Raw genomic sequence first — 26,236 nt, 5'->3', positions numbered from 1 at the left:
GACGTCTCTTATTGTTCGAATACGGCTGCTTATTTCACTTAGGTACTTTTAACGGAAAGGAGGAAATTTAAAATCATAATAGAAATTGTGACACCTTTGCTTACGTTAACTTAATAAAATACGTAAATAATTTATTTAATTAGGTACCTACTCATAGACTCAATAATTCAACAAAGTATCAACATATTATATACAAACAAAATGGCTTAGCAGCAACATAAAAAAATACCTCGTCCATAAAAAAGACAAGCAAGATTGGTCAGCGTATTTGAAGCACTCGAAACCAACGCCCACAGTCTCGCAACTTCAACAAAAGATACGTCAAACAAACATCTCCCGCAGCTCGGCGTTCCACGTACTCCAGCGCCTTTGCCACTCCTGTGAAATGACATGCCGGTTTCGTATTATGATTGCGATGAAGCGGACTTGAAATACCTTTACTGATTAAATAGATAAAGTACCGCGCAATATGTACATAAAGATACCGTCGCGTATTATATTATATATTTATCCTTAAATCGACGATCACTTAAACGGTTAACGGTTAACATTAAGTTTTAAGTTGCCATGTTAGTATTAGTACGTGTGGGTTAAATCTTGCAAGCAAGATATGAACCAATGTTGAATTATTACTTAGGTGATAATGTAATGTTTTGGCACCATTGAACAAATCTGATGTAAAGTATCAACATTAATGTTTTTTTATCTTTTACAGGGTAAGTGTAGCAGAATTCTTCACTGGTCGTGAGGAAATTGCAATCAAACTGTAAATTACTCTGACAGGCACTTAAGTTGTGTTGTGACTTGTGATTGAGTAGTTATAGTACTAGTAGTAGTAAACAGTTTAATTCCTAATGAAACGTCGAGTACGGCGATGGAGAAACTTCTTTCACAGGATGAAAGCGGCAATCATTTATTACAATAAATTAAATATATCCAGAAGTATATAAATTAGTCTGAAAATCATGTAATATTATTAATCCTAATAAAAAATGGCATAAAATGCAATTTAATATACTTATTACTTATTCGTTTTAGTAGTCATAAACAAAATTTTAAATGTATTGGTTATCTTATTTCCATAAACTTTAATTAACCTACACTTAATTAATAATAAAAGTAAATTAATAATTTTCTTGTCCTTGTAACCAGCACCAGTTGCGTTTTATATTTCAAATATGTCATATAAAAACAGTTTTTATATGACATATTTGGACGTAAATAAACATAATAAAAAATACCTAACTTATATACTCGTAGCACGTAGCAATAGTTTTGGGTATTTCTATACATAGGTATTTTATATTTATTTTGTCAGCTAGCTTTAATTTAATTTGATTCAATACTTACTAGAACTAAAGAACGTTAGAAACGCATTGCATTCTATCCCATAAAATAATACCAGTCTTATTCCGTTACGAAAGGGTATTTTTATTTGGTTCAGTTCAGACCCGCTGTTGTTGCAGTGTGTGGTCTGGCGCACAAAGCGACGTGTCTGTGTAGCTGTAGATGTAAAGGTTGTATAGCATTTGTACTGAAGAGGTGTGCCTTTATTCAAGGATGTCGTTGTCGTATGACCTTTGGCAACATTCCACAGGTAGTTTAGTCGGTAAGTATAGGGAGTCCGGCGGTCAGGTGTAAGGAATAATGGGAATTGTTTCTATTTATATCTTCCTTAAGAATACACGCAAAAAGGTAAATACCGCGTGCAATAGATATTTCTTTGTCCATGTCTTCTTAATTTTTATATAAACTATATCTGTTTAGGTACCTACTTAATTGTGAATATTAAAGTATGCACACATACAGCTGTAAAAGTGCATAGGTACCTAGAGTACCTACCCATTTTATGAATAGAATTCATTCATAGTGGATATGCACTCTTGCAGCTCGCTCTATACATGAACTCGTCAGGTCAAGCATATAACATTTTGTTACATACCTCAATTTTATATTAATTAGTGTTTGACGTTTTACCACGAAACCAAATAGAACATACTGGGGTCGGATCTTCATGTTTGCATACGTTTTCCTTTCCTACTTGCTTCACAATTGCAAATGCCTTTCAACGGTTCAGTACATTCGTATCTTAGACACAGGTGAAACAAGAGTTTTCCATTACCGGAGGCGAGTTCAGCGTCACGCTTAACGGTCCCGTGTGAAACAGAACACGCTCAATAGATGACACGAGAACATCTGTACATGTGCCTACAAAGCACATTGTGCTGAGTACAAAAGTATCGATGTTCGAAAGTTACCGAGAAGATTCGTTTTGTTTTTCTTCATGACCATGCGCTACTCATTTGTTTATATCGAAGCGTGACTAGTGCGTACGAATACCTACTTAATACTCACTTATTGTTCTTCTCACATAGTGAAGTAAAGTAGGCCCTACTTTCGACAAAGACAGGCCGTTTATCTGACATATAAGACAAAACAAAGACATTAATGTTTGGTAATTAAGTGTAGAAGTATGTGTTCATTGTGTTTAGAATATTATAATTTAGCAAACAATAAAACTTATCAACCTCTATCAAGATCCAACTTGTATTATTTTTAATTGGGTATTTTAATCATAATAGAAGCTAAGCGTGGGAGCCACGGTGGCCTCGGCGGCGGTGTACTGTTTCAGCATGGGAGCCAGCCGCGGGTTCCAGTTCAATTGCCATCACAATCTGTCAGCAAGTGCCAGAGCACCGTTATACAAATGACAATTAAACGTGAATTACACCACCTTGCTATAGTCCAACAGTCGTGAACAACGGTATGCAACCAAATTTCATTTCATGAGTTTATATTATTACACAAGTTAGAATAATTATATTTGTGAGTCATCGGAATATTCCCTAGCAATAGGTAAGAGTATGTTTTACTCGTTGTTCTTAGCTATTCTTTTATTTTCTGTATAAATACTATAAATAGATAATTATACGCTTATTATTCTGCTGCTTAATCTTCATTTTAAAAATATGTGTTAAGATTTTATATGGTCATCGAGTTTTATATGATTCAGTTGATTTATTTACTGTTCGACATATAAATACTAAATTATACGGTTTATAGATCAAGGAAAAGAAGAAAATCTTAACGAATGTTACCATGTAATTTTGATGCCTTTGACTTTGGCTCTAGCTTAGAAAAAAGCCACTCATTTGCAATCAACTAGGGACAATTGCCATAAGCGTGACTGAGTTTTATGAAACATCAAAATTGTCATACAAAGATGTGAAGTTGCATCACTGGATTGCAGCATTTAGTAGTATGTTACAGGTAAGACAATGGGCAGCTTTCACCCACGTTTGGACGTCGCGCATCTAGGCCGGACGCGGTTTCTGGACCAGAAAGGACTTATTGTTCCAACATTACATACTTTCGACACTTGCCTTTGGATAGATCTTGCGTCAATGATAGGCCATGTAATGTATTAAGGCTCCCTTACCTAATCTGGATTAATAAATTAATTCGAAAATTAACGTCAACATTTTGCGAACTAACGAATTGACCATATATATCTACCTCCATCCATATCACATAAAATGGCATAAGCATAAAAATAGAAATGTTATTTAATTTACTATTTAATGTTCAAAAAATGAATAAAAACATCAAGTCGTCAAATCCAGTGTTTCTGGTAAATGATACTATAAAAGCAGTTAGGATGAAATGACAGCAGTGTCGAGTTATTAAATAAATCATGCGATATAAATAAGTATAACCGTTACGATAACGTTTAATATTGGTCAGATGATCATATTCCTCTAACTTCAACGAGATTGCAGTCAATTAGTATTCACAACAATGCTAATTTAAGACATCTAATGACACTGACATCATGCTAACAAAGCCCTTTTCCAGACTACCTAAATGCATTCAAGTGGTCTTAATAATGCTCGGAATGGAGACGCCTGATTGCAGTTGACGACGATGATATTATCAACGCGAGAAGCTATGTGTCACAAGTCTCACAACTACAATTAAATTAAAGTTCAACGACATTCCCATTTAAATTAGCTTTTATAAATTTTATACACCGTGTTTTTATTGAATTCCGTTAACTTCGGGGTATGGTTAAGTACGTTTAAGAGAATTAAACGGCATAGTTAATTTTCAAAAAAAATAATTTTTTTTTTGCTTTTTTTACAAAAAAAAAAGTTTAAAAACTAATTAAATGTAGCATATAGCGTTGTTGTAACACGGGCTTTACATTTAACTCAACCAAACATTTGAAATCTGTGACATATCAATGTCATTTCGAACATCGATCGACCGAGATTGTACTTAAGTTTAGTAGCAAATGTATGAACTCATTCTAAACACTAATCAATATGGAAACCGGCCCTAAGGAAAGTGTACGTACACGCTTGTAGAGGCCATAAAGGAAAAAAATAAATTATTGATTATCTCCGAAATGGAGTTAATTAGAATATCGGTGTCTTTGAGAAAGTTACTTGATTTAAGCTCAGGAATACACCCTTGAAATTAACGGAAATAAAAAAAAACACGGTGTATTTTCAATACATGCAGGTCATTTTTGTAGCAGGTATCCAGTAATAATACATAGGTGCCAAAAATATATAACGTCAAACCCAGAAATAATAAAAACCAGAAAAGCGTGAGCTTTAAGGGATAAAACATAAATGTTGCAAGTAAAAAACATTTTATTATGATGATGATGATGTGAATTTTGTAAACGGAATCATAGCCGCATTTTGGTCGCTCGTTGAGGGGTACGTGTGCTTAATTAAATTAAAAGCTTCCAAAAAAGTGCAGATGGCTCTTTTACAACCTAATTCATTAATGCCAGTCTATCCTTACTTATTCATTTAAAGTCTAGAACTGTATACGAGTATTAACGACAGTTAATTTTATTGTGAATCACACAATAACAAATCAATTAAATGTGTCACCGTTGAATCGTTCGTATATCATCTATATAGGATAGTATTTATTTACCTTATAGTTCCAGGACGTCAAGGCACAACAAGCGATGAAACATGAGTCACCTATAGCCATGGTGATGGTTTAAATTTTGTCACGTCGTACTGACACAACCAATGAGTCATGAAATGCATGGTGTTCATGCTCACAAGAATTCTTATTTAGTTAATCCTTTACATGGCACTGAGGGCACAGCGGCACACTTAGATATTATATGGCAAACATGACCGGGGGTCATCATCTTTTGTACCCTATTTTTTTCTTATGAGAATTTTTAAGACTTTACTTCCGACGCGACGAAGCTTATTTATCGTGTATTTTTTTTATCAGATCTGTTAAAGGGGGCGAAATATGATAAGGCAGGAAGGTCCTTAAGTGGCGACTATGTACCGGAAAACTCATGAAAAGGACCCCAATAAGATGGACCTACGATCTTGAGAGCTACCTACAGCCGGTCTAAGTATATATGAAGATCTTTGATGGTGATAAAGATAAATTTGTTGATCAAAAATTAAGCGTCGCTTTTTAACACCGCGCGATTGAAAGAGATGGGCAATGTCCTTATTACGCTGTCACGTAGATAAAGGGTAGGTATCACTTTATGAAGCGTCAATTACTGTTTATAAAATATGTTGAAGCGCTTTAGTTACCAGTTTAAGTACTTTAAGTTAGAGATCAGATCATAGAAGATCATAGATTTGCAGAGCTTGTTGATAAACTTTGATAGGTTTCAGAACTAATTTAACTACAATCACAGGGAGCTTAAGCTGCGTCCTGCTATGAAGCCGGATTGTACTAATATGCATAAAATGATTAAGTGAATATTGCGGGAGAAGTTGTATGAAAGCTTTAGAACTGTATAGAATTAAATTAAATTAGTTTTACAGACAATGTTATATACCTACTATTTGTGTTATATGTAGGTAACTAGCGACCCGCCCCGGATTCGCACGGGTAGTTCAACCTATTCACATAAAACCTTAACAAATTATACCTACTATTAAACCTTCCTCAAGAATCACTCTAAATACTCAGAGGTGAATAAAAAAATAAAATAAAAATAAATAAAACCTCATAAAAATCCGTCCAGTACTTTTTGAGTAGGTACCTACTAAAGTTTATTAATTCTATACAGTTACGCTTAGGTAACAGTTAATTTATATTACATTAAAAACATATCTAGAATTATCCTTTCCGTATTTTGATGTAGTTCCGTACCTATACATATAAAGTTAGCGAAATATATGTATATGTACTTAATTTGCTCCGATTCCGATCGATGTAGATAATATTTCGAAAAATCACTACTACTACACCTACACCTTATAAAACAAAGTGTCCATATGCATAGTACCTACAAAAACTTCCTTTTAAAACTGATAATTTGTGTCATTTGTGACGAACGGGCAGCTTACACTGAGAATGGCCCGACAGCTCATGGCCGATTTTTTTACATCTTGTTGTTTCGTTTTTTGTTTTCTTTTTTATTTCGTTAAGACATAACTGATATGTATATTAGCGATTCGAACATAATATGATTAATTTGTATATTTTTTATATGTTTATATTGTGCATTGCATTTAATGGTTAAGTGTGAGGGTGGTGTGAGGTGTGAAGGGCAAAGTAAAGGAGTAATTGATATTTAAGGGGATTAATTTTACATAATTTACTAGGAACCAGGTATAAGACCTCGTATTAAGATTAAATGGGGTCGCCGCAGGGTGCGTACGAGGATAGGGGAAGCGTGATTACTTTTAGAAATATACTTAACTGTATGGATTTCTATAGCCGAGACGTTGTAGAGCTAAATAGGATGAATTAGATAGGTATTCAGAGAGACATTAATATCGGCACCAATCATGACACATTTAATACAAAATTTGCATTATGTTTGATTCTACTAAAAACATTTTCATGTAAAATATTGCCAAAACGAGACCATATGGGTTGCATTGTCAAAAAGTTATCAGATCCTCATGTAGAGCCAAGCTTCTAACTCTAATACACGCCCTAACTCTAGAAGCCCTAAATACACTAACTCTACATCTTAATCTAAATATGTCGCTTGGCCGTTTAGTTAGTACTACAAGAACTTATTGTATAACAGAAAAGTAATTAACAGTGAATAAAATTTTCACCTTCAGCTTTACAAAGATTCAGGTATTTTGGTTTCATCATATACCTAAAGCCATCTACCGGGTGTCCATGAAACGCTAAAGTTTAGCAATGGACATTTGTCTATCCGGTGGCGAATGCACTAGTCCCAAAACGCACTATTAGTCAATACACTCTAATTTCGAAAGCCCCTCTTCTCATAAGAAACTAGGCCCAAAATACCATATTTCCAAAAAGGCTCATTCTCGATTTACACGAGAACCATTGAGAACTAGTCCCAAAATACACCTTTCCCAAAATACCCCAAATTGTGTTCACCTGTGCGTGGCGTAATACTTTATTCTCATAATGCGTAGGTCTCAAAACACTCTAGTTCCAAAATACCCTATTTTTTTGGAATGTCTCTTTGTGACTGCTTTCAGCCGTAATCATTACCCGTTTGATGCCTAAAATATTTTTTTCAAAAATAGGATTTACGTATTTAATTATTATTTTGAGCTATACAGGGTGTAATCGTTAAGTGTTGCTCGGCGATAGTTCCGTAAATATAGCAGATATCAGAAAATTTCAAATTGATATCGAAAGTGCATATAGTGAAAGTGAAGGGCAATATACACACGAGTGTTTTAATGCCTGTGTTGATAAAGCAGTGTATGGAACTATCATAATTAGGTGGGCGAGAAACTACCCTCATTTATGGCATTATTGCCAATAATGCCATAAATGAGGGTAGTTTCTTACACTTAACGATTACACCCTGTATAGCTCAAAATAATAATTAAACTAGTAGTTCGCCCCGAACTGAGAACTCGCGGTTCGCCAAAATGTTACATCATTATTTTAAAATTGTAAATTTAAAAACTATATTATAAATGTGTAAGCCGAGCACTTTCATTTGATACCAAACTCGACCATACTTTCTTGCAAAAAAGATGACCAGAATAGCAAGACCCCTCACAAATAGCTTTTTAGCCTTCTAAGCTCTTCTAGCTCAATAACCCCTTGATCGAGCCTGCTCATAATTTAATGACTAAAATAGAATGCCCTCAACTACACGTTTACCCAATTTAATTTAAATTAGAAGAAATTTACTTAAGTTATTGTGTATCAAACTATCTTTTGATAGTTCAGCTTAAAAACATCGAAATGCCGGGACGTGCCCCTAGCCAGCCGTGTGTTCCAAGTTGAATGTAAGAACTTCATTTCGCTTCGCTCGCTCGTTCGATAAATCCTATTTTTGAAAAAAAAAATTTTAGGCATCAAACGGGTAAAATGATTACGGCTGAAAGCAGTCACAAAGAGACATTCCAAAAAAATAGGGTATTTTGGAACTAGAGTGTTTTGAGACCTACGCATTATGAGAATAAAGTATTACGCCACGCACAGGTGAACACAATTTGGGGTATTTTGGGAAAGGTGTATTTTGGGACTAGTTCTCAATGGTTCTCGTGTAAATCGAGAATGAGCCTTTTTGGAAATATGGTATTTTGGGCCTAGTTTCTTATGAGAAGAGGGGCTTTCGAAATTAGAGTGTATTGACTAATAGTGCGTTTTGGGACTAGTGCATTCGCCACCGGATAGACATTTGTAAGTTACGTTTAATCACAACTTAAAGTACAGTTAAATAAGCCACTAACTGTAGTACGTGGTACCACATGAATTCTGTAGATGGCACTGTATACATTGTTTTCATAGATGGCGCCGCTGTGGTAAGTTTAGTTTAAGTTTGCCTGGCGCCGAGCTCTGCGTGTTTTTGAGAGCTTTACCACCCGACTTCGGTTTATCACGGGCAACTTTTAGTAACGCTGTACATTGCGGCATCTATGATAATACCATCAGTAATGTTACACGCTGAGCGAGTAACGTACGATGCTTGAGGGTTTTGTAATGTTATACACAAGATGTTAGTGTTGCGTAGTGAGCTGGTGGAGTTGAGAACGCGGGACCGACACCGGGCCGCCGGTGGCAGTAGATACGTGTTCCCCGCGGTGACAGGTGGCCCGCCGCCCTCACGCAAGTAACTCGCGTTCGCGAAACCTTCCCTTTTGTTTATAACACTTGTTGTGCTCCCGGTTCGATGACAACCAGCGGGAGAGTTTCCTAAAGTTAAATTTGAAATTGAAATGTGAACTTTCAGTGTCGTGAAGTGTTTGGGGAAAACTAAACGGCGCGATTAGTCATGTTAACAAGTACGATTAAAGTGAGATTATTAACATAACTTTGAAGATTTTCATTGACATAGTTCCAGCATGGACTTTGCTGGTGTAATCGAGTCGAGTTCTCAACACATTTAGTCACCGTAAGTAAATTGAAAAGTTTGTTCCCACGTTTTTTTGTGGGTAGTCAAGATGGAGCATAATTTGTGTATGAACCGGAGCGTGATGAATAGGGAATTCCCATGAAGTATATGATAGTGATGGAACTGTGTTGTTGAACATAAAGCACTAGCGTGAGGCCATGGTCGAGTTGAATGGCCGGCGCCGCGAGCCTCGAACGTCGCCGTGCATACCCAACCACCCGGCCGCTCGCGGTCGCGGTCGCAACGTTCTTACCGGGCCGTAATAATGTGATAGGTACTATTGTTATTACGGATCTAGTCACAACATAACATCTTATACCATTTTGTCACGACCATTTAAATGCAAATTAGATTGAAATAAGGAATTATTCTCGCCTAAATCATCTCTAATCTGGTTGCATAAAGAGCGATAATGTTTGAGAACTAAAAACCTAACTGTTTATTGACATTTTTAGGATGTCTAGGTATTAGTTTTGCAGCTGGCATATTCTGAAAAAGAAGGCCGCTATATTCCGCATATTCTGAAAAAGAACAAAAAATTGCTAAAAAATATATAAGATAGCAATTCTACATTATTCGTAGCTCTACATGCTGATTACGGAAGTCGAAGTTGAATTTCTCAAAATCGCTTCTTATTCCTTGTAGGTACACAATATAGATGACACTTGTGTGCAAATTTCAAGTTTTATTTTTGTAGTTTCGGATCAGCGTTGATGTATTAGTGCACTGCCTTATGGGAATATAGTTCAGATCCGGAAACCGCTACCAACTTTTAGTATGTTGTTGGGCTTATATGTCAGTCAAGACATACTCTTTTATATATTTATTTAGATATATTGCAGAGTTACAATTGTTATTTTAGGTTTATTTGTGTGAGATTGTTCTATATGATAGGTAAATTAATTTATTAATAGCAATTATTTGTGTATAATATTAGAGGATCAGTTGTAGCCAGTGTTCTCAGCATAAAAAGGTACCCGTCTTTTATTTTATACCTAAGATAAATGTTACATATTTAAGCCATTATGATTAGTAATCGATGCACATAAATAAACACATTTTTTACGAGACTGATCCATTAAACAAGTAGGTAGGTAAGTCGATGTTTCTCGAGAAGCGCTTTCTTATATCAAGATGGGGAAAAACCGATATGGTAACGCTTTCTTTTGCACTATGTGGGTAATGAAGCAGCAATTTCAACCAGTTCTGCAATAAGAACCCGGCTTAGCTAATGAAGCCAGGCTTTCATTCAAGCGTAAATCATTTCCGGCTTCAGTGGCTTAAATTTGTCAAGCACCATCACCAAAATTGTAAATAATTACTATTTAAGTTTAATAGTTTTAATTTGTACATAATTCCAGTTATTGGTTGTTTTGTTTTTCCTTGTTGTAACTAAGAAAGAAAATAATAATGTATATTTGAACTTAGTAAAAATAAGAGTATTTATTTAGGTTAGGTACACCCACTTCATTCACGACAAAAATGTACCTAAATAAGGCCATGTGGGGTAAGCCAGTTTATTTTACTCGGGGCAATAAAGTATGAGGATCCCCTACGAGTGTTACTCTTGTCCCAGTGTTGGTCTTCCTCATCTGAACTCAGGTACAAAATCATATCATAAAATATGTAAAGGGTCATACAATTTTGAACCGAACTTTTAATTTGGCGTAGGATGGGCTAAATGGATAGTCAGAAATAAAAGCTCCTCATATATGCATGCAGTTGCATTCAGAACGAATATTAATATAGATCTGAGAAACTTCTTGGCTTTTAAACCTATAACATTTTTCGTGTCGTTCGTTCCTTATCGAATCATGATCATAACTAACGGAGATCTGCCAGAATAAGATGATATCACAGTGTTCCATTGACATTTTCCCGTAACTGTCTATAAATAATAAGTTCGTACGCGGGTGAAGACGGTCTCCGGGGGCTGCCATCTTTCTTTTTTTCGATCTGGCGCTGTCAGTGATAACGAGCTCCATTTCATTTATTAGCCAGCTTCTTTAGATTGTAATGTCTTTTACCATAACTAATTATTCGCTATCACGATTTCCGGAGGCTGATTGATTCGCGATGTCGTCTAATATTTTAGATGTTTGAGCAACAGCACATACAGCTGAAGATTTGACTTATCTCCGAGAGATAAAACAACAGAATTTTAAAACAAACTATTTTATTTTATAAAATGTTGTCTGGGACGCTACCTGTGTAGATACCCTGGCGCCGTCCCATATTCCAAGCACCAAGAAACCCTGGGGCCGTGGGGACCTAGCGCGCGTAGCCTCTATAAGGAGCTATCAAAGCGCCATATAGAGGCTTCTGGTGACCAGAGGGGCTGGCCAATATTTTGCCCAGCGGATCAGCATTGCCATCCAGCGGGGCAATGCGGCCAGCCTTCTACTACCCTACCGAGCGACTACGACCTAGGCCAAATTATTTATAAGTTTTTATTTTATTAATAGTTATTATGATTTTCATTAATAAATTTATCTTTTATAAAACAGTAAATAGGTACTTAAATACCTAAACACGTTGCAAGTTGTATTGACTTGCCTGAAATGAAAGGTTTAAAAGAGTGTTTAAAAGGATTAATCTTTGGCAGCTATGACGATAATATTTCGTGTAATGTTAAAATACTTTTAATTTACTTAATAGAGTTGCGTGGGAATTAATGTGGATATAAAGAGTGTGAGAATGAGTCACAGCTAGCACATGTTTTCATTTGAAAGTCGGCAGTCGGGATACGGCCGGCGAAGTCTTGGCGAAGGGGTCAAGTGCCCTCTTGTCCTCGATAGGGATTTGAAAAATCACGATCCGCGTTAGCACTACCCACTCCTGTTGTGCATAGGAGGGTGTATATATATTTATGTACTTGGTAGGTAAAATGCTCGGTACCGTAAAATGGGGTGAGTAGGGTTCGCGGGGAGAGTTGGGTTATGAATGGGGAGAGAAGGGATGAAAGGGGGGTGAGATGGGATTTTAAGGCTACCGCTACAAAAATAATGTATTCCAATTTAAAATGGAGCTATAGTAATACTCATAATAAAAAAAAATCGATACAACAATCTTCCAAAGTCACCTTTGTATGAAAACCCAACTCACTCCAAATACGAGGGACTACGGGGTGAGGTGGGTTTTCCTGTTTATAGTCAAAGCTATGAAATGGAACTACCCAAAATAAAATAAAAACTAAAATACATACGTCCGGAACACTTATTATATACACCATTCAGTTTGCATATGTAAAAATAAAATGTTATCGAGGTTTGAATGTCAGTTTTGCCCCTACTCACCCCATTTTACGGTAACGATTCAAATGTAAGTACTCGCCAGCTCGCCTTAAACCTAACTATTTAGTAAGTACGGTTGACAGATGCAGTTAAGCGGCCGGCACCGGCAAAGCATATTTGCTTGTAAAATTGATAAATTATAAAGATCGGTAGGATTTCAAGTTATAAATATTTATCAATGTACCTAATTTAAAACTAAATATATTTTTTACTGTGGTTTGGTTATGCAAAGGGACATATTATTATTTCATACGACCGCATGTAAAAAACGTGTCCAATCAAAACATACACATTCAACGCAAATCTAATTACAGAAGTGGTCACGTTTTTGCTCGTAAATTTTAGCACAAATTAATCGAATCACGGTTTCCGTGATCAAACGGAATCTATGTGATCCAAATCTGTATGCATGGAGTATTCAATATGAATGTGCGCGGACGGCGGGCGCGCTGACCGGCAGGCGCGGGCAGCGGGCAGCGGACAGTGGCCGGTTGACAATAGGAGCCTTTGTTGTACAATACCCATTTCCGATTACCAGATTCACCAGATTGAATTGAAAGCCGTCACTGCGGCTGTGCCACCGGTCGTTCAATTGAAATGATTTTCGCATCATATGGCTCACATGCTCGGATGCTCATGAAATCACAAGCGAAAGCCGTCTCAGAATCGTGGCTGGTCATGTCGTAGTGCTTCGTACAACCGGTTTATTGGGATTATATACCGTTTAAACCGTGCAATATTTCGTGTTTTCTAATAAACTCATCAACAAAAGGACCTAGTATTTAAGGTTAATACATAGAGTTAAAAAGGCCTGAATATCAACGTCTTAGCTTGCTACGTAAAATAAATACTGAAAAAAATCCTTACATTTCTGGATTTACAGGGAGTAGGTATTATTAGATATCTGACGGTTCAGTATCTATATAAACCGTATTGGCCAACATTTGCTATTTTCCAACGCTAGCTCAGTGCTTTGAACTCTGAATTTATACAAGCATCAAAAGCGTTTCCCATCAAAGCTGTTACCGTTTCAAGATTGTTTCTGTTCTCATTAAAGGCAGAACTATCGTCTGTCGCTATCGGAACATTGTTACGGTCGTGTGAGTCGTGTGACGCCGCATTTTTCTTCTGTTTATCTTCCTTTGTCGCGTCGCAACAATCTCACGTTACCGGCACCGGCTCCGACATCGTGTTGGCAATATGTTGCTTACCTCTTACCGAACGATTCTTTGTAATCATTTTCATCGGATATTGAACATTACTTTTAATCATGGTAAAAGAAATTTAATGAGTTGGACATGGTATCACTACTAATCTAATTTTATCAATACCGTATTTGGATTGTAAGGATAGTCCCCAGCGATTATTATATCTTGTAGCTGGTTATGTATTTGGCTATATGATGTCATAACAAATGTTTAAATACATACCAATGTATTAATAACATGCCAAAATACTCATATCATTCAGTACCTAGTTTATAAGCTGACTAGGTCTCCCAATATATTTATTGTATTGTATATGTCGGCGGCCGATCGTAAGATCAGGCATATCGTGAAATTCCTAGGCATATCGTGAAACGTGAAAATCTTTGACCCGTTACCTGAGTCGCTGCTATTGAAAATAAAGTCATCATCTTCCTTTGTGTTAATAGACTCTAATTCAATGTGATTTAAAGTTAAACAGATTTGCAGACAAACACTCAAATTGATGAAATAAGTTTTCTACTAATTCCTGTAAACGACTGGGCGAGGCATAATTGAATGGTGGCTAGCTGACACGCTCTGGAACGTGCAACTAAGTTCCAAAGCTTGACTACAGTTTTGCGGTTTCCAACTTCACCAACTTGTCACTGGACCTGATTAGAAATTGCTAGGTATGTCTTTTCAAATGCCGTCATAATAACGAATATAGATACATATTATACGTATGTTGGTTCAAGTTTGGCTTGACACACGTCTTGTTTAGGTCGAAATAAAACTGTATTGAAATAAAAAGGTCTCATTTACGGTTGATACTTAGTGTCAAAAGAAACGATGTTAAACATGCCGTTATTGAAAAATAGCTTCTTTTATATCTCTTACTCGCCACAGTTCTATCTTCTATTTATTTCGAAAACGGAGCCCAAGTCGCGCCTGAGGTTTTCTTGTTATTTCATTTACTTAACCTTTTTGGTATGCGGGTGAGGGGGGACATTAATTAACAACTTCCATAATTGTTTTGAAATTAATATTTTCCATTCGCCACTCAGACATTATGATAAAGGTAGGTATTTTGTGACTTGTTTTGTTTACTTACCTTTTTATTATCAATATTCTCTGATTATTAAATATTACTCTTACATGATATAAGTAGTTAGTAGGTCACTTTTGGACAGTGTTACCTCGGGTCACATTAAACTGATCAAAAAACAATTTAAATAATGTCACTGTAATAACCAAATTTATGAAACTGCCTACGGCAAATAGAGCTGTCTGGCTTTATGTTTAATTGCCCCGAGCATTCAACACTACAGACGTTTACCATTAAAAGATAATGAGCAAAAATTAATTCAGTGCAAGCGAAATGTCGAATGCACTAGGATTAAATTTAGCGAGATCATGCTTGAGGGGCTCGGCGAGCTGAACACCGGCTCGTTGTAGCGAAAATTTAGACGAATTTGCGACGATTGCGTTTCATTAAGAGGCGTTTTAGTGCAGAGGCGCTTTGTGAGGCGGTACGGCGCAAAACAAAGTTTAGAGGGGTTCTTCGTTAGTTGCTCACTCGCAAGCACAGATTACCATGTTAAGACACCACATTATGAGGCGTTTACTAAGACTTGAGCGGTTATCACCCATACGCGCTCTTATGGTTTGTTATTACTCTGCGATTCTCACATCCATGAAACGTCATATATGTACATACATTTGAATTACGTCGTTGTGCTTTCAACTCCATGAGTCAGGGTTTCATGATCGAGCTCTAATGCCGCGTCACTACGACTGAGAATCGTGTAATATACTCTGCCTTGCGGGTAAGTAATCTTTGTTCACAGGTAGAGGCGCGGTGAATATATTAATCGCGAATGTACGAACTTTATTCTTACGCAAAGGTAACTTTATACTCCGCAATGCTTGTTACTGTGAGCTCCGCTGAGCTTAAAGTGCTGAATAGAATTGTGTGCCTACCTACCCTTGTAACGCTAGGAAAGACCTACATTCTTTTTGAAAACGTAATCGGAAAAGCTTTGTGTAGACTGCTGGCTTCGATGAAGAACGAATGGCCGAATTAAATTAATAATAATTAGTGAAAAATGATACATATCTGTTATTGCCGTTTATCTTTATAATTAAATACATAATATGTTAGTATTTATTAGAAGCTAAGGTGCAACTCAAGCTACATAGATAATTGGCTAAGGCACACTAATCTTCATACAAATTGACACAAAGGAAGGATGAAGAGACAATGTTAGGGACGCTTCCATGCCTTCTCATCTTCATATTCACTAGCAAATGGTATTATAAAGGCGCCCCGGGTGAGGCCACAAGCATTATTAATATTCCATTTAGCCGCGCCGACTAAGCTCAGCAAAATCTGTACGCAGAGAATCCTTACGTGATAACTGCAACTTTTTAATTAACGCTGATTTAAAGCCACAAAAACTTAACGAGCCGTCCCTTCCGCAAATCCGCTTCCTTTGGCTTCCGAACGCCGAGCCAGCGAAAACTTGGAGAAAGCCACTGACACCCATTTTGAAGTCAGATTTCATAAAGCGTTTGTGAAACACTTCCCTATTACAGCCGTTGGCCTCTTTATTTGACAGACGGCCCAACAATACACCCACAAGAAATTAGCCCGGGCTCCAGCATAATGACAATATAATTATCGGGGTCCATAATGAATAATACGAATCTAGCATTATCCCAGGCGAGTTGAAAAATGTTAAACTGTGGGCGTGTCCGGAGGTGTATGGAGCTGAGCCGGTGAGTCCGACAGCGCGCTGCTGATTGCCGCGGAGCGGGACCGCCGCGGGCTACCTGATGTAATTTGTGAGCCAACAAATTACTCATAATAATAATGTGCCTACTAATTTTAAAAAGCAGACTTTAAATCCTTCTGCTCGGTTTGAAGGCAAGCTACAGATTATGTGTGACTCAGCGCCGATCTTGCATAGTTTGCGTCTTTCGGTTCCGCTTGTAATTTAGTAGAATCGTGCTCAAAGCTCCGCCTACTTTGATACAAAGTAATAAAAATATTATTACCCTTCATCGGGCGCCGACATAATAAATGCGTGAACTAATATTAAAATAAATGCTTGTTTCTAGTTACTTAAATATATGACTCCAGTCAATTAGGGACCACTCATATTGGAATGATAACATTTATTCTTTTCCTTTCACATGTTTGCTAGTCATACATCGGCCATACTATACAATTAGTATGGCCGATGTTTGGAAAATAGGCGGATAAGTAATTCACTTTTGTTAAGATTCATAGCACAAACAACAAGTTTTGCCCAGTGATAGTCTTTATAAGTACACTGATACTTACCCAAATATTTATATTTTCCCCTACAATTCACATATTCAATCGTCGCCAAACCAATATGTCAGTCGTAAGCCATTCGTGACTTGTTTTGGCTTCTTTCCAACAAACTACTTGTATCCAAACCGTAAGTTGAATGTATTAAAAATAAAAAAGGAATACGTTGAACTTCTCCACATGTCATCTTCCATAGAAGGGCAGTGTTGGTTATTTTAATTTGTGTAACTTCTCAGAAACCTTACATGTTTTATATTCAGTAAAAATAAAAGATAGATAATTCCGAAGTAGGTACAGGATGTCATTACTGCTGCGGTCTACAAAGGTGTTATTTTTGTTGGGTAAAATTGTCGAAGTTTTTTTTAAGTAGCGCGATCAGTAGACCCTGCCACTAGCTGGTGCGCCGAAGCTTGACGAGTGCCCGAGCCCACATCCCGCAGCCTCCGCGGCGTGTTGTGCAAACTTTACGACGTCCGTCCGTCGAGATATGGCCTCTCTGATCAATTTATTCCCTATCATTTTACATCACACACTGTACCTAAAAGGAAACACGCAACTTACCATTAAGTGTCGCGAACGACCGTAAAAAATCGATCGATCTCATTTGATTTAATAGCCTTAATAGGAATACATGTAATTGGTAAAGTACATTCAAATTCAAGGCCTAATTGTATGAGAGACAATCTGTTGCAGTATGAAACGAAAGGTAATTACTTAGAGAGTGACTTACATATATCCCATGTTCGACGAATCGATCGACATGTATCCAATTGGAATCCTCAAAATGCAGTTTGGGCTTTATTTAGTTCCGCTGCTACAAAGCTATTCATTCATTCATGCATTGAAACGAACGAAATATTCACGTCTCGTTAGTCAAACGCATTGACAGTGGCATATCTATCAATTTTCCAATACGTTTTAGTATATAAATATGTAGTAGAGTTGATTTAGTTTTTTTTGTCCGTTTGGAAATACGAGGTTAAAGTAACTACCTACAAGGTGTAGTCTGACATACAAACGAAATACTATAGGTATTCAATATAACATAAGATAAATAGTAATTTTAAACAATTAAGAACGATCGCCAATGTTTTCATATGGAAGGAATGTTAATAGCTGTTAAAATATGTCTACAAAGACAAATTCTAACAGTATGGGCACTTCTTATCATATGACATAACAAGTACCATTAATAAAAAAGTTATTTGTCAATGTTCAAAGCAATGTAGTTAATTTGGTTTTCAAAAGTTTTTCCGGGCACACTTGGGAGGCGAGACACAAGATTGAGGGCGCTATGTCAATATCGTATTACTACACATTATAATTATATTGTTACAATTCGGTGCAAATAAAAAAATCGCTATATGTTTTTTTACGATTTTTTGATTTTGGCATATTTGAATTCCTTTTCCAATTTCCCGTCGACCCACATAAATATTTTTGTTATATCTTTATTAGTTTTGAAAATAACAATTCCGCTATGTGAACAACATTTGTACAAAAAAAAAACAGAAACAAAAAAAAATAGCTAACTGATTTTTTAGCACATAACGAAATTAAATGCCTTGTTTTCCGTCAAGGGTGATGGCGATAATGTTGCACATGGCGATTTATTGTAGAATGGATTACCCGAATAGACCCTAAAATCGCTATGTATCATCTCTCGTACTATGTTACTTTGGCAACAAATCGCTATGTGTACACATGACGATTTTAAGTGAACCAAATTTAAGTCGCTATGTAACAAAATTTTGGTTAAAATAATAATATTGTAAAAAATTACGAAAAAAACTGTTTATTTTCTTCATGAGTATCATGTAAAAATCATTGATCTATTAGAAAAAAAAAATACAGGTGCAACAAATATATTACACACAGGAAAATAAATAGTTATTTTTGTCTCCTGAAAAGTAGCTTAAAAATACATGGCGATTTTTTTATTCGCACCGACGAATTGTTAAACACAATTGTTAAAATTAGAATTAGGTATCTTTCTCCTCTTAAGTTAACTTGCATGACATACAATGTACATCTGGTCCCCCGCGATACAGGCCTAGCCTAGTGCGGGGACTCCTGGAATATCGGAATGTCAATTTAGTTATGCACAACTCTTACCAGTAACTCGTGTTGTAACCACTGTTGTATCCTTTCCGTGCAATAAAATATATTTTTATCTTATCTTATCTTATCTTATCTTATATAACTTAAAGATGGTCACAAAGCAAATTATAACCTAAACTAAATTTAAATGTACTAACAACATGGCAGATTTAGTCGAATCTTATACAGAAGCCTATTTGGCTGAGATTGCTATGCAGTATGCTAAGTTCAATATTTGTATGCAAAATTAAATTACTCTAGCATTTTTATGAGCCTTTGCCTTCTATGTTTCTGTTTCAATTTTAGTATTTATCGTTAATAATAGTGGAAATGAATCTGTAGTTCATTGTTTTTGTAATTACCTAGTCAATAAACCTTACTGGCAATGAAGTTAATAATTAACTGGTCATTCTATTTTGAAATGGAACAAAAATGATGATAACTGATAAGTATCGTCAGTTACTACGTCTTTCATAAACTTACATAGGTAACTCTGAGAGTCCAACAATACCTATAATTTTATGGTCTTATATCCCTAAACTGCCGCGAGACGATTCTGATACGAGGCAGTGTACAATGTAATGACACCCTAATACTGTATATCGCGTGTACACATAACGAAGTATCCAATTAAAGCTTTCAATATATTAATTTAATAACACAGTTACGTATATAGCAGACAGCTTTTGGGGTCCGAATACTTAAGTGCCAACTAAAAATTGTTGCTAGTTATCTGCAGAAAATCATGATTTTAATTATTATGTTTATACATTTTGCAGTCACTCTTTCCACATACAGACTCTACAAGAACGCTACTAGATGTGATAAAAAAATAATTTAACTAGTGTTTTGAACCACGGGAGAGTCATGTTTTTTCTTATATCTGTCTGGTTTGATATTAAAGCAAAGCAATAAAGTTGTAGAAGTAGTGTCTAAGCGGCCAGCGCCATCAGTATGCGAGAGGTCTGCGCGTGTTGGTATGCATTGGCGTCCGCTCGCACCTCTTTGCTGGTATTTAAAATGCATAGCAACCACTTGCCTCAAGCCAACCAGTGTAGTTACAATCTCTGATTACCCATACCTGTTACAAATCTGGAGGTCACACATTATACTTGACGAGTGAACGATGTGTGTGTAAGCAATGCTCACAACAGGACTGCTTATATTATAACCATAACAAAGAGTTATTCTTATGGCTGCAAACGCCTTTCCAAATTGAGGGAGGTCTGAAATTAGATAGGTACATAGAGCAGAAGTAAAAGTTTTACAGCGCTCGTAATTTAAAAGGTATTATTTGGGTAATAAACGGAAATTAGGTTGTGAAAATTTGGAGGGAATGCTATCATAAAAGCGGCCAAGTGCGAGTCGGACTCGCCCATGAAGGGTTCCGTATTTAGGCGATTTATGACGTACAAAAAAAAACTACTTACTAGATCTCGTTCAAACCAATTTTCAGTGGAAGTTTACATGGTAATGTACATCATATATTTTTTTTAGTTTTATCATTCTCTTATTTTAGAAGTTACAGGGGGGGGGGGACACATTTTACCACTTTGGAAGTGTCTCTCGCGCAAACTATTCAGTTTAGAAAAAAATGATATTAGAAACCTCAATATAATTTTTGAAGACCTATCCATAGATACCCCACACGTATGGGTTTGATGAAAAAAAAATTTTTGAGTTTCAGTTCGAAGTATGGGGAACCCCAAAAATTTATTGTTTTTTTTCTATTTTTGTGTGAAAATCTTAATGCGGTTCACAGAATACATCTACTTACCAAGTTTCAACAGTATAGTTCTTATAGTTTCGGAGAAAAGTGGCTGTGACATACGGACGGACAGACAGACGGACAGACGGACAGACGGACAGACGGACAGACAGACAGACAGACAGACATGACGAATCTATAAGGGTTCCGTTTTTTGCCATTTGGCTACGGAACCCTAAAAACGTGTCGATGTTATTTTAGTTTCTTGTTGCTGAAACCTCTTAAATGCATTTGTGTTTTGTTAAAAACAATTTTCCTATGTTAAAAGTTACACACCATTTCAAAACCAGCTACCGCCACCTAACTGATTTTGAGCAGTTTTTAGATCATTTCATTTTACATGCAAATTTCGAAATTTAATAGTTAAACATAGTAAAAAAGGGGTTATTTTTAGAGTTTACTTTATATCGGGTAGCTTTAGTTTGTAGATTTTTTATTTTGTTTCACCTGACTTGCTCTATATTTGCGAGTATTAAAAAATGTACGTAGGTATAAGTAGAGTAGGATCCAGATGACTCTACATCGCATTTGCAAAAGCATGTTCAGAAGGATAAGTTCTAAGTTGTATGTTACTTTTAATATGTGTTTTTGTACAATAAAGAGTTTACTTTTAATACAACAAAGTGTGGAATTATCGTCATAATAAGTTCATAATGATACCACCACAATTTGTTCTATCAACGCGTTGCAGAGTTAACTTAGACGGACTCTAGTTAATTTTCACTTTTTAAGACCAATCTGAAATTATGTATATTATGTATATTATTATGTGTATTATGTAGATCGGTATTGTACCTTGGATAACAAACCTATTTCCAAATATTGTGATATCCGTTGTTGAAAATCTAACTACATCAAAATTATATGTAGCGGCGTGATAATCACAATACCAATAGCCAGCACATACGCATCGCCGTTTTTTTTGTAGTCTCGATACTCTCGCTGCGTATGTTGCAAAACGACAATTATTGACAATTTATATGTATAAAATGGCCACAACACCGCGGAAACAAAAGCGTATAAAACTGGCTACAGCGGCGTCGCTAACGCTTCGATAATTGGCCGTATTGGCTTTTCCGTGCCTATAGGTATACTTATACCTACGCTACGAACATGCACTCATGTACTAGCGTAGCGTTTACACTTTCTCATTAATATCGTTATAATTGTGTAGATAAAAAAAAACTCGAATAAGTAACGCTAATTCCATGCTAAGATAAACCCACCTTTCCATATCCGCATAAAGGAGTTAACTATGCATTATTCAAGGAGTTAACTATTCATTGGTCAATAGCCAGGATTAACAAATTACTCAACACCCGAAATAAAGAATACCTATAAAATAACAAGTGAGAAAAAGCGGCCAAGTGCGAGTCGGACTCGCCCATGAAGGGTTCCGTATTTAGGCGATTTAAGACGTATAAAAAAAAACTACTTACTAGATCTCGTTCAAACCAATTTTCGGTGGAAGTTTACATGGTAATGTACATCATATATTTTTTTTAGTTTTATCAATATCTTATTTTAGAAGTTACAGGGGGGGGACACACATTTTACCACTTTGGAAGTGTCTCTCGCGCAAACTATTCAGTTTAGAAAAAAATTATATTAGAAACCTCAATATAATTTTTGAAGACCTATCCATAGATACCCCACACGTATGGGTTTGATGAAAAAAAAATTTTTAAGTTTCAGTTCGAAGTATGGGGAACCCCAAAAATTTATTGTTTTTTTTTCTATTTTTGTGTGAAAATCTTAATGCGGTTCACAGAATACATCTACTTACCAAGTTTCAACAGTATAGTTCTTATAGTTTCGGAGAAAAGTGGCTGTGACATACGGACGGACAGACAGACGGACAGACGGACAGACAGACAGACATGACGAATCTATAAGGGTTCCGTTTTTTGCCATTTGGCTACGGAACCCTAAAAAGCAGTGATTTTAGGCCTTGTAGAATTGGTCTTTAAGGAGCCTAATTTTTGTCGGGAATAGTAAAAGTGACTTATAATTGGAATTAAAAGTGCGACGCTTGTACTATATTAGATTGTGATTCTAATTTCAGGCCCTTTATTCTACGATAACACAAAATGGTTATGTGACAGTGATCGCTTGTGGGAAAGAAAAAATAACGCGACCCCACGATCTCGGATAAGTGCAGCAAGCTGTCGACGACTTACGTTAAGTAATAACAACTAACGAGGTTAACTATATGACTCGCTGTTATGTGACCGTGAAGTGATGAATACAATGAAAATAAAAGAAATTCGTTGCTTTCAAGAATTTTCTTAACTATTTTATTTATCTATATCTGATCTGTCAGATGTTGCGTTTTTGTTATTTTTAGACGCACCGTTAAAGGTTTTCACACTACATCGTTCGCTTTTCGACTCGTACTTTAGTCCGGTTTTTTTACTGCCTATGAATTGTAAACATTGTAAAGACTTATTAATAAGGTACGCAGCGGTTGTTACAACAGTGAACCAGAAAAAGCTCACAACAAGCAAACTGCTGCTCATTGTCGGTAATCTCGTTTGTGCACATGAGAAAAGGCACTCATGAGAACGGAGTGATGAATTGACGACTGCGTAACGATGTTATCGTGGGTACGCAGTGAGAATATTGCCGTTTCTATATTAACGGGCCTAATGCGGTACCTCTGTATCGCGCGTGATTCTCGAACAAAGAGGAAAAAGAAAAACGCATGGGTTGTTATTCTCATTATTTACTGAGTAGTTACTTGCTTTAACAGACCAATGTAAGTGTGGTCTGGAGATCCGTAACAACTGTGCATGAACATTGGACATGGTGTGTCTATAGCCTCGGAAGGCGATGGGAAGAACCGCTCGGGTGCGAGGGGACACGTTAAGATAGCTGAGAATCCCACCAGTAAATCTGCCGCGTTATCTGCTTAAGATGAAAATAAATACCACAGCCTCATTATCTTACAAGTCTAATGACACCTGTCGAAATAATGGGTGCTGTATGTACATTAAAAATCACGAGTAACTTATATATATATTTTTTTTCATAACTTGGTTACCTATGTTTACTTATTTTACCATGCAGTGCTTCGGGGTAAAAATTGTAACTTGTGGTACTGAATAATAGGACCCAAGAGGCCGATTCCAACATTTCGAAATTACATGTCAGTTTGATCTCATTTTATCGCCAGTGCATCTCGCTCGTAGGTACTTATCGTGTGAGCGAGATGCGCTGCAAGTAATAACATGATAATAACAGATTTTAAAAATCTGAACGCCGCTCCAGATCGCGCGCGGGACTCGCTCGACCCGCGTCGTGTTGCAGCGCCACGATGTCAATCGCGACTCCTCTTTTTGCTTCCGCCCAGACAATGGCGGGAAAATGTTTTCCACGTGTGGGGTGGGGTCAGGGGGCACTAATCTCTGTCGGGCTCGTTCGGATTAATGGCTCGTATTGCCATCTCTGTTCCGTTGTTTGCTGCCTCCAAGTTCTTGGCTTGTGTAGTTGTTGGAAGTTTTTCGATGCGCTAAACGTGTTGAGTTAATGTTTGGCTTTTCTTTTACGCGATGTTTAGCGCCAGAGATTTACCCGTGAACAAGATGCATGTAACTGCGTCGAAATATCGAGAGCTCGAAAACAATACAAAGGGTATCACGGTTCATATCCCGGTCGATATAAGTCTAGTGAAACTAACCGTGAATCATTCAAAACACATTACTTCAGTCTAATAGAATAAGTATGATGCACTATCACAAGGTCATATCATTGTATTTTAATGTAACATTATGATACACAATTATTTATGGTATGGTGGTCAGTAGGTACCTACCAAACAATGCCCTTGCATTATACTCTACTATGGCAAATTACGCCGCACTATATTTGGTTAGGTAACTTGTGTCTATAATATCAATGTTTATACAGGTTTAAACTATACGGGTAGCTGTAGGGTTAAACGGTTAACTCCGAGGTAGTTTACTCACCCTTGAACGCGCAAGTGGCCCTAAGAAGGATAATTATCTTGGTAATTCTGATTGTTGTTTGTTGAGTATGAGTAGATACCTGCACGCAAAGAATACATACATTGAAGTAGGCACAGTAAAATTCACAAATACTGTGTGGGCAGTACACAGTATTTGTGAATTTTTAGGGTTATTCCATACACCTCAGTCGGCAAATCGTCTATCCGTCTGTCAAGACCCTTTTTTCAGCGTGACGTTTCCGAACGCGTGGAGGTATCAAGCTGAAATTACCTAATATCAAATTCTAAGTCAATGGAATCATGGTTTATGCTCCGTCTATGGCGCATATTTTATATTTTGATGCTCGCAAGGGTATCAAATATATAGCTGACTTCACGTTGGCCTATAATCATGAAAATTGGCAAGAAGCAACGCCATGTAGCACATGTAACGAAAAAGTCCTAAAACCGTAAATTTGCAGTTACATCACAGCAGTAGATAGTTTGTACGGTGCGTGAGTCGGACTCGCACTTGACCGGTACATAGTAGACTCAGCAGAATAAAGTCGCGATATATTTGTCACAAAAATCGGTCACTAGGTACGGTAATAATGGTAAAGTAGTAAACACAAACCTGTTTTGTCGTTTAGCATTAATTGATTTCTTACTTTTGGTTTCGTCAACAAAATGTTGTTTTAGACAAACACAAACCTGAAGTCTTGTAAAATCCTCCAGATTAATATATAGCTTGTTATAAACAAACTAACAAGTAATAAATCTAATTGTTGGTGGCAGCTAATTGTTTAACAACTGCAAATTTGAAATGGGAGGTCTAATAAATCTTAGTCGAGTCGAGCTCCGTAAATAATACAGCATCGGCTCATCACGTAAAATCTTAATTAATTGCGTGTCTACCTATAAATAATACGAGATTCATTTTATAGTCAGGTATAGGTGTAATCTATTTCATGAGCCATTCGATCGCCACGTACAATATCACGTTTAATATTCCCAACCGTAAACATTCATTTCAAGTTAATTCAAATATGGCATTTCACGTTCCTATTCCTATTTTTCGTTTTCCGAACTGGCATTACGAACGTGGCCCTTACTATTACTTTAACGTACGAAAAACCTTTTCGAGATCACAAAAAGTCCCGCCGAATCGAATACGCCTATTAGGGAGGGCGCTGCTACTAATTAAAACAAAATTGTTAAAACACACCCTCCCTGTGCGCTCGCTCTCCCCGACT

The 26,236-nt window shown here is 36.6% G+C and overlaps 2 protein-coding genes across 3 annotated transcripts in view; both read left to right on the top strand.

The window, feature by feature from the left end:
• Positions 1-26,236, top strand: part of LOC134663259 (potential E3 ubiquitin-protein ligase ariadne-2) — a 295,209-nt gene that overhangs the window by 161,828 nt on the left and 107,145 nt on the right. The window lies entirely within an intron of this gene.
• LOC134663252 (band 4.1-like protein 4) overlaps positions 8,754-26,236 on the top strand; it is a 74,209-nt gene continuing 56,726 nt past the window's right edge. The window contains exon 1 of one of the 2 annotated variants that reach the window (XM_063519655.1): positions 8,754-9,352. The gene's annotated coding sequence lies outside the window, so the exon portion shown is untranslated. The remainder of the gene's footprint in view (positions 9,353-26,236) is intronic. The other variant, XM_063519656.1, reaches the window with a different exon arrangement.

This window comes from Cydia amplana, chromosome 4 (genome assembly GCF_948474715.1).
Source record: "Cydia amplana chromosome 4, ilCydAmpl1.1, whole genome shotgun sequence".
Classification (NCBI taxonomy): Eukaryota; Metazoa; Arthropoda; class Insecta; order Lepidoptera; family Tortricidae; genus Cydia; species Cydia amplana.
This window is presented reverse-complemented; position numbering and strand designations above follow the sequence as displayed.